The sequence below is a fragment of the Alligator mississippiensis genome, chromosome 3 (genome assembly GCF_030867095.1).
Source record: "Alligator mississippiensis isolate rAllMis1 chromosome 3, rAllMis1, whole genome shotgun sequence".
Lineage (NCBI taxonomy): Eukaryota > Metazoa > Chordata > Crocodylia > Alligatoridae > Alligator > Alligator mississippiensis.
In genome coordinates this window covers 139,849,404-139,857,192 of record NC_081826.1, presented here as the reverse complement: position 1 = coordinate 139,857,192, position 7,789 = coordinate 139,849,404, and the positions used below count along the sequence as shown (strand labels likewise).

Sequence of the window (7,789 nt, the reverse complement as noted above, 5' to 3'; positions counted from 1 at the left end):
CTGCAGGAAGCGGCAGATGTAGTATTCATTCTGGGTGCATCTACACATGCGCTTTACTGTGGAGTAGACTCCACAGTAAAATGTTGCTATCTATATGTGCACCAGTATTATGGCATAGTAAATTAATTGACTCCACCATAAAATAGTACAGTCAAGGACAGTACTATCTTACAATGAAGTACTTACATGTGCTGAAACGCACACATAGTCCTTGACAGGGGCTGGCTGGGGCACAGAGGTGCTGAAGTGCAGTCCAGGGGCTGCCTGCTATCTCACCCAACACTTTAGCACCCTCATGCTAAAGTGGGGGGGGTACAAGGGAACCAGGGGCAATAGGACCCAGGGGAAGCCCAGCAGGCTCTTGCAACAGCAGGGCCTGCCCAGCCCCGCCCCCCCAGCCAGAAGCCCCAGCAGGGGCTTCTGGCCTGGGACCAGGTGGCTGCCCCTGCCAGAACCTCAGGTAAGGTGTGTGTGTGGGGGAAGGGCAGGAAAGGAGCTGGTGCGGAGCATGGGGAAAAGTAGCTCCTCACCCATCCCATGGCTGGTGCTCCCTGCGGCAGCTGCTCGCAGCAAGTGGGGCAGTCTTGAGCAGGCACAGGCAGTCCTACATGGGTTGCGAGCGGCTGCAGCATGGGGTGCTGGCCACAGGGCGGGGGAGGGGCCACTTTTCCCCTCCCCTCACTCAGCACCAGCTTGTAACCCACTCCTGCTGCCAGCTTGAACCCCGTGCCAGCTCCGGGCTCACCCTTCAGGGCTGCACACGGCAGCAGCAGCTGTGGCCCCCCTGCTTGCTGCACCGGGCAGTGTTGGCTGCTGCTGCCCACCTGGAGCTTGCACGCTGGGCAGCCCAGAGGCTGCAGTGACAAATGCTGCCTGGCACAGCAAGCGGGGGGCTGCAGCTGCTGCCGCTGTGTGCAGCCCCAACAGGCAAGCCTGGATTCAGTGTGGGGCCCAGGCTGGCTGTGCGGATGGGTTACAAGCTGGTGCTGAGTGTGGGGGTGGGGGGGAAGCAGCCCCTCATCTGCCCCGTGGCCGGCACCCTGTGCTGCAGCTGCTCACAGCCCATGTGGGGCTGCCTGTATCTGCTCAAAACAAAATGAGGGCAGGGGGTACATGGCAGGATGCCCTGCTTGTGCCCCTTGTACCCCACCCAAAGCCCCTGCCCCCCAGACCTGCTTATGACCCTTGCCCCCCCCAGCCCAGGCTCCGTAGCTGTCAGCAGCTACCCAGAACCTGGGCCAGCTGCAAACATCTGCCTCTCTGCCCTGGCCCCCATCTATGCCTGTTTGGGACAGCCCTGTGTGGGCTGAGAGTGCCTGCAGCAGGGAGTGCTAGCCATGGGGCAGGGGAGGGGCTGCTTTTCCCCGCACTGAGCACCAGCTCGTTCCCTGCTGCGAAGCAGTGGATCGGGGCTGTGTGCTGCCCGCTACCTGTACTGCAGGGCTGAGGGGCACTGGGAGTGAGCAGGTACACGGGGCCCACACCAGGGCCAGTGTGTCAGGGCCAGCACCAGCGGGGCCCAGAGCAGGGCAGCAGGAGTACAGGGTCCTGGCTGGTAAGGGCTCTATGGAGCCGGGCCAGCTCCCCCCTCTCCCTGCTGGTGCAGCCCAGCCTGGCTCCACAGACCCCTGCCAGCCTGCGCCTCGCTCTGGGCCCCACTGGTGCTGGCTCTGGGACATTGGTCCCAAGATGCTGACCAGGGGGCGGAGCACCTGTCAAGGGGCGGGGCTACCCATGCAGCTCTTGACAGCTTGCCAAAACTGGGTAAGTGGCCCTCCGCCCGAAATAATTGCCCACCCCTGCCTTAAAGCCTGCAATGGCTGGCCTTGGCACAGAATTCATTCATTAACCCTTCTGTCCAGTTTTAAAGCTGCTTTTATAAATAACTTATATTAAAATGTGTTATTCACAGGCACATGTGCTGCTAGGAAGTTTATCTGTTATAAGCATTGGTCTGCTTCTCTTCTGCAAGTGCATTTGGCAGGTGCATTTGGCAGATCAAAAGTATTAGTCCCCAAAAGATGCTTTTTCTTGACTTTACTCCTTAGATGACTGCTTTTCAGGAAGATATTTCAGCATGTACTGCCAGGCACAGTTTTTTTCCACCTGCATTTTACTCCCCCACCCCCATTCTTCTTCTAGTTTGCAGCTTCCTTTGACAATGTACTGTGGTCACAACTCCAATTCCACCCCATCATTATGGTTTCAGCTGCCCAAAGGACCAATGCAAATTCTGAGTATTTATTCCTATTAATGTTGTATTATCACCAGTTTTTGTTTCCATATGAAAGCTGAATGAGGAATTGCACAGTAACAAGAGGGCAGCTTAAGGTGAAACATATGGTGTGATATGCTGAATTCCTTCTTGGAGCTGTATAGTTTTTCTTCATTTCTTATCTTCTTTTTTTCTCACACAAAGGGAAGAATATCACAATGCCCTGTCTAGATTACTTAACAACTCGATTTTTGCATTAAGTCTTTAAGGGTGGCATTTTATTCTGTTTTGGTCATGTAAGTGATTTTTTTTTAATGTATACAGGACATTTTTTGGTACTTACATGTCCAGAGGAATTATGTTCCTGGACACACAGTGCTGTGTGTGTGGATGATGACATATGTATGCAGACTGGCAGCAACAAAGTGAAAGAGACCACCCATCTTTCCTCCCTTGTACCTGAGTGGTTGGGGCACTCACCCAAGTGTGCAGAGATTCTGGTCCCCCCATCACCCAGAATAGGCTTGAACCTGGACCTTTCTTACTTCCTAGCATAACACTCTCTTGCCACAAGCAAGCCAGTATCCAGTGTTGTCAGCTGTGTTCCTTTTTGAAGCTGGCGCTTGGGAAGCCACAGGATGGAGGAGCTATGTGGGGCCAATAGGAAGGGAGCAAATGAGAGGGTGTGTGGCTTAGGGAAGTGGCTGCTAGACTGGAAGAAAGGAGATCCTAGCTTCTAGCTGGGGCCCTTTCTCTAGTGTTAGAAACTTTCCACCTCTGCTACTCTTCATCCTTTCCTCTGCAAGGTCTATATTAGTGGCGTAGCTTCAGAAGGAGCAGTGGAGAAAAGCATGAGTTGTGCATGACCTGCATTGTGGTAGTAAGAGTGCTATGCTGGGAAGCAAGAAAGGCCTTCATTCAAACCTCTGGGTGAATGGGTTCATGGGCCCTGGCTCTGCTCTTTTTTCACTCACCAGGATGGAACTAGAACTGCCTCACTTTTGTTCACTAAACCATATGTATGCAGTGAAGTCCAATTAACTGTATTTGTTTTCTGCTTCAGCCTCTTCCAGCTGATCTAATTGAGATATTCTTGGCCTGGTCCATTATCATTAATAGAACCTCCAGTATCACAAGTGAGAGGCTTAGCTGTGAAGGTACAGGACAGAAGATACTTACCCAGACCCCTACCTTTTCTGTTCCTGAGACTAACTCCACTCATCAGGTTCTGGACAACTCCATTTTCAATCATCTAAGTCTTCTGTGCATCTGCAAAGGGTGCATATAAAGCAGGGGTCGGCCCATGGGCCAGATGCGGCCCACCAGGCCATTCTATCTGGCCCGCGGGACCCCTAAAAATTAGAAAATTAATATTTATCTGCCCCTGGCTGCCTGTTATGTGGCCCTTGATGGTTTGCCAAAACTCAGTAAGCAGCCCTCTGCCCGAAATAATTGCCCGCCCCTGATATAAAGGCTACAGTCACTACTGCAGATAGCCAGTGTAATTATGTAGTCATGCATAGGTGTGCATGCACAGGTCTTTGTCCAAGAATAGAATACCTTTGAACATGCAAGTATTAAAAATGCCCTGTAGATGCCCAAAACAGCCACTTAAATGACAAGGAAAGAATAGAATGTCACCCTTGTTCTTTATCACTCTTTTAACTAAGGTTAGGTCTACACTGTAGTGACTGTTGTCACATAACTTTAAACTAGCTAGCTCAGGTACTATTAGCTGTGCAGCTGTAGAAGCACAAAACTCAGCCAAAGCTGAGTAAATATTTGGGCAATCAACTGATTTTTACCCTCTGTGCTGTGGCAGCTAACTGCTAGCAGTCCCCAAGCCTACTCATTTAAATGATGTCTACCCAAGCTGTAAACACTGAAGTAACTGCATTGTGGACATAAGCTACACAACTGCTTCTTAGCTCTATAGGTTTTGATGATCTCTTTCAGTAAAGCATCAGGGATTGAAATATGTGGTCTGCTTTTTCCCATAGGTCTTCAGTAACTTTATCCACATCTTCAAGATCATCTAGTTTCATGAGCCTTGTTATGGAAAAAAACAAATGTGGGGTATTCAGCATCACTGATCTTCAAACTGTAGGTGAGTGTTGGGTAGGTGAGAAGAACCTAGGGTCAAATTAGTACTTTAAAGAAAGGAAATGAAAGGTCACTGAAGTGACATGGCTGTCAAATTTGTTCTGGATAACTAAGACATTATCTACACTTCCAACTGACAAGTAGCCCTGCTGAAATCAGTGTGGCTAGTTACATGCTTAAAGCAAGGAGGATTTGGCCCTGGAAGCCTTCAGTAAGGGCACAGTCAAGGAACTTGGGAAAACAAGAGAAGCTGAAGAATCTAGTGGCCTGAAAATAGACATGAGAACAAGAAATTTCTAAATGAAGCCTTGACACTGACACACTGTAGTAGACCCATGAACATATCAGTAACCCTCTCTGTGCCTCAATTTCCTCATCAACAGAATAGGGATAATGATACTTACCTGCCTTATAGAGCAGTGATTCCCAACCTTTTTAGACCGTGGACCGGCAAACTGTGGAACAGCATACTGCAGACCAGAAGTGACCGGCATACTGTGTATAAAAAAGGGTTGGCTGCCGGTCTGTAGTATGCTGGTCACTTCTGGTTTGGCAGCCAACCCTCCTGCGGACCAGCAGCCAACCCTTCATGGTCCAGTACCAGGCTGTGGCTTGGGAGTTGGGAACCTCTGTCATAGGGGTCATTTGAGTAGAGATGTAGTTTGGAATAAGTACTAAAAAAATATGATCTAAGTATTATATCACAACATTTTGAAAACAAATGCACCCCTAAAATAATGTGCAAATATGCATAATTGCTGATACATAAATATAAGTGATCAGGAGCATATGATGGCTTTGAAGATAATAAAGGAGGCCTCCTCCTCCACCCATCTGTAGCTTGGAACCAGACAGAATTGCAGTTTGTCAGCTCAGAGGAGCACAGGAGCTGCTCTATCCTTCTTTCCCTACGACAACTTACAAAAGACAAGGAGGAGCCATGATGGTACTCCTTCCTCTGCAAAAATCCACAAAGTAGCCCTGGCTCATATGGAGGTATAGGGTGCATCTCATTAGGAGGTGTAGCAGTGGGCGTTGGTACTAAGACACCCCAGGGACATTGAAATCGGTGACTCTCAACCAAGGTGCCATGTGCCTGGGATGTCTTGAGATCGTTTCAATGCTGTTGTGGGGTGCTACGCAGTATTAGCACTGTTAGGTGGAGAAACATGATTCACAGGATAAACCCAGAGATTTCAAATAGGAATCCATAACTTTAAAAGTTTTCTGACTTCTTGAGGTCCTTCTGAGTTCTTTGCAAAAATAGAATTGCTCTATTATTTTTCCAGGGTCAAAAAATGAGAGAAAGCTAAGAGCTAGGATTTTCAGAAGGGTGCCTCAGATCTAACAAGGGATGCCTGGAGGCTGAAAAGGTTGACAACCACTGATCTAGGCTCTGATGATCCCTTTGGCATGCAGTCCTTCTAGCCTCCGCCTAATAGGCCCTAGCTCTGCCTCTTTCAAAAGGACTAATCCTGTGGCTAAGGCCTGCCTCAGGATGCCTAAACTTAGGTCCTTCAACCCATATTCTGGCACAGAAAGTAGCCTAATTCTCAAAGTCACAGTGCCCCTGGAACTCCCATTGATTTCACTGGCATTTGTGGGTGCTCAGCAGTTCTGAACTTACTGCTGACTGTACATATAGAGGCTCATTCATGCTCAGCCTCATAATGAGACAAGCTATAGAAATAGAAACGCTTTTTTCCTTTTAACTCATTTTCTTATTTCAAATGCAGGTGACGTGCAGGGCGAAGATTAATTACTGACGAAGCTGCAGTGCTCCCAAGAGCATGCCCTGATGCATTTGTTTTAGGACTGTTAGATTTAGCACAACTCATTGAGAGTGGCACTCAAGTAGACTGCCTTTTAGGTGGCTGCTCTTAATTTTTCATTATTAAATCAAAATGATACACCCTGGAAATGTCATTCTCACCATGTCTCAAGGAACACAGCCGACCCAGGCAAGATTAAGAGGGTTTCCAGTGTCTTTCCCAGTGCCCCTTCCCACATCCCATTCTACCCATGCTCAAAACAGGAACCTTCCTAGAACCCTTCTCATTAAACAGCACGATGTGTTTCAAGTTTCTTCCTCCCTTGTCTCCCTGGGATATGATGTGCTACCTTGACTACTGAAATCCTGTTGTGAGAGCAGGACTGGTTCAGCCTCAGGAAGTGTATTCTGTGTCTCAGCACAGAGAGATGCCATTGCCAGCCAGGTGAGCCCAGTGCCCATTTATTTCAGCTAAGATATTTTCAGATGTGTGTAACCAGATGGCACCTAAGTGCACTTAAATTTATATCTCTAATTTGGGCTTTCATGTTTTATGTATAAGAAAGTCTTGAAAAAGTACATTCCTGAGACTTTTCTTGGTCAGTTGCTGCGGATTTATTCCTAATCATAATTTTAAAGTCAATTTATAGTAAAAAAAAATGTCTTCCTTGGTCCCATGCCTAGGCCTATTTATGAGGAGGTGTGTGCCTTTATTCCCAAAGCTGTGGAAATGAAGCTAAATGGCTTAGGCTGCTGAAGTTCACTGCAGAGCTGAAGTGTCAGATTGTTCTCTGGGACCACAGAAAGGGATGGTATGGGAAATAAGAGAAGCTGTAGAGGACTATTGGGTTCAGCCATAGTATACTGGTAGCACAGCCCTCCACTTCTTCCTGCAGTGCCTTCATTAGCAGCCCTGGCTCTGCTCTGTACAGTTTTTGCTGCTTGAAGGTAAGAATTTTGTCCCTTATGCTGCAAAGCTGGCTTCCTCACTGAACAAATCCCTTGGACACCACTTCCAGAATCAGTCCCATAAATTATACCTCCTCTTCATTTCTTTCCTGGGCCAAATTCATTGTTTGAGTAAGGTTTTTCATCCCCTAAATAGAAGGCCTGACAGCAATACAAGCACAACCTGCTTGGGGTAAAACAGATGGTCTACCTATGAGCTTTATTAGGAAATATCTTAGGCTTTGATAATGAAAAGCCCTTGCCTTCTCCTTAGCTCTTCTCAGATATTTGTTAAAATATTTGTTATGCAGAATATGAACATTAAAAAAAAAAAGATGACTTTACATCAGCGAGGAAATAAATGGCTGCTTCTGGTTCTTTGGCCTCAGTCTGTAAATATCTTTTGATCAGATAGAAGGACTATTGACACTTTACTGACACTCAGCAATAAGTCATGCATATGGTAAGCCTACACCTTCTCCATTCTCAAGAAAAAGCTGAATTCTCTTTGAAGGGATTTTCACTGGCCCTAATAATGTTTCTGTTGAAGCATTTACATTGCAACTAGATTATTTGTTCTGACTCCTCTCCTTTTTTCTCAGGATGTGGGTGTCCAAAGATGACCATCTCTCTCCATTTTGAATGCTATTACCATCTTTCTCTGCACAGACAATTTCCTGCCAGTTGATGATTAATTCTCCCCATGATAAGCTTGTCCCTAATACAGTGTCTGATGAGAGCAAACATTTGAA

General features: G+C 47.3%; 1 long non-coding RNA gene across 1 annotated transcript; it reads left to right on the top strand.

Annotated features, from left to right (window-relative positions):
- Positions 1-398: 398 nt before the first annotated feature.
- Positions 399-7,383, top strand: LOC109284026 (uncharacterized). The gene is made up of 3 exons (XR_002091335.2): positions 399-460; positions 4,216-4,322; positions 6,055-7,383. It is a non-coding gene; the product is annotated as an uncharacterized LOC109284026 (long non-coding RNA).
- The last annotated feature ends 406 nt before the right edge of the window (positions 7,384-7,789 follow it).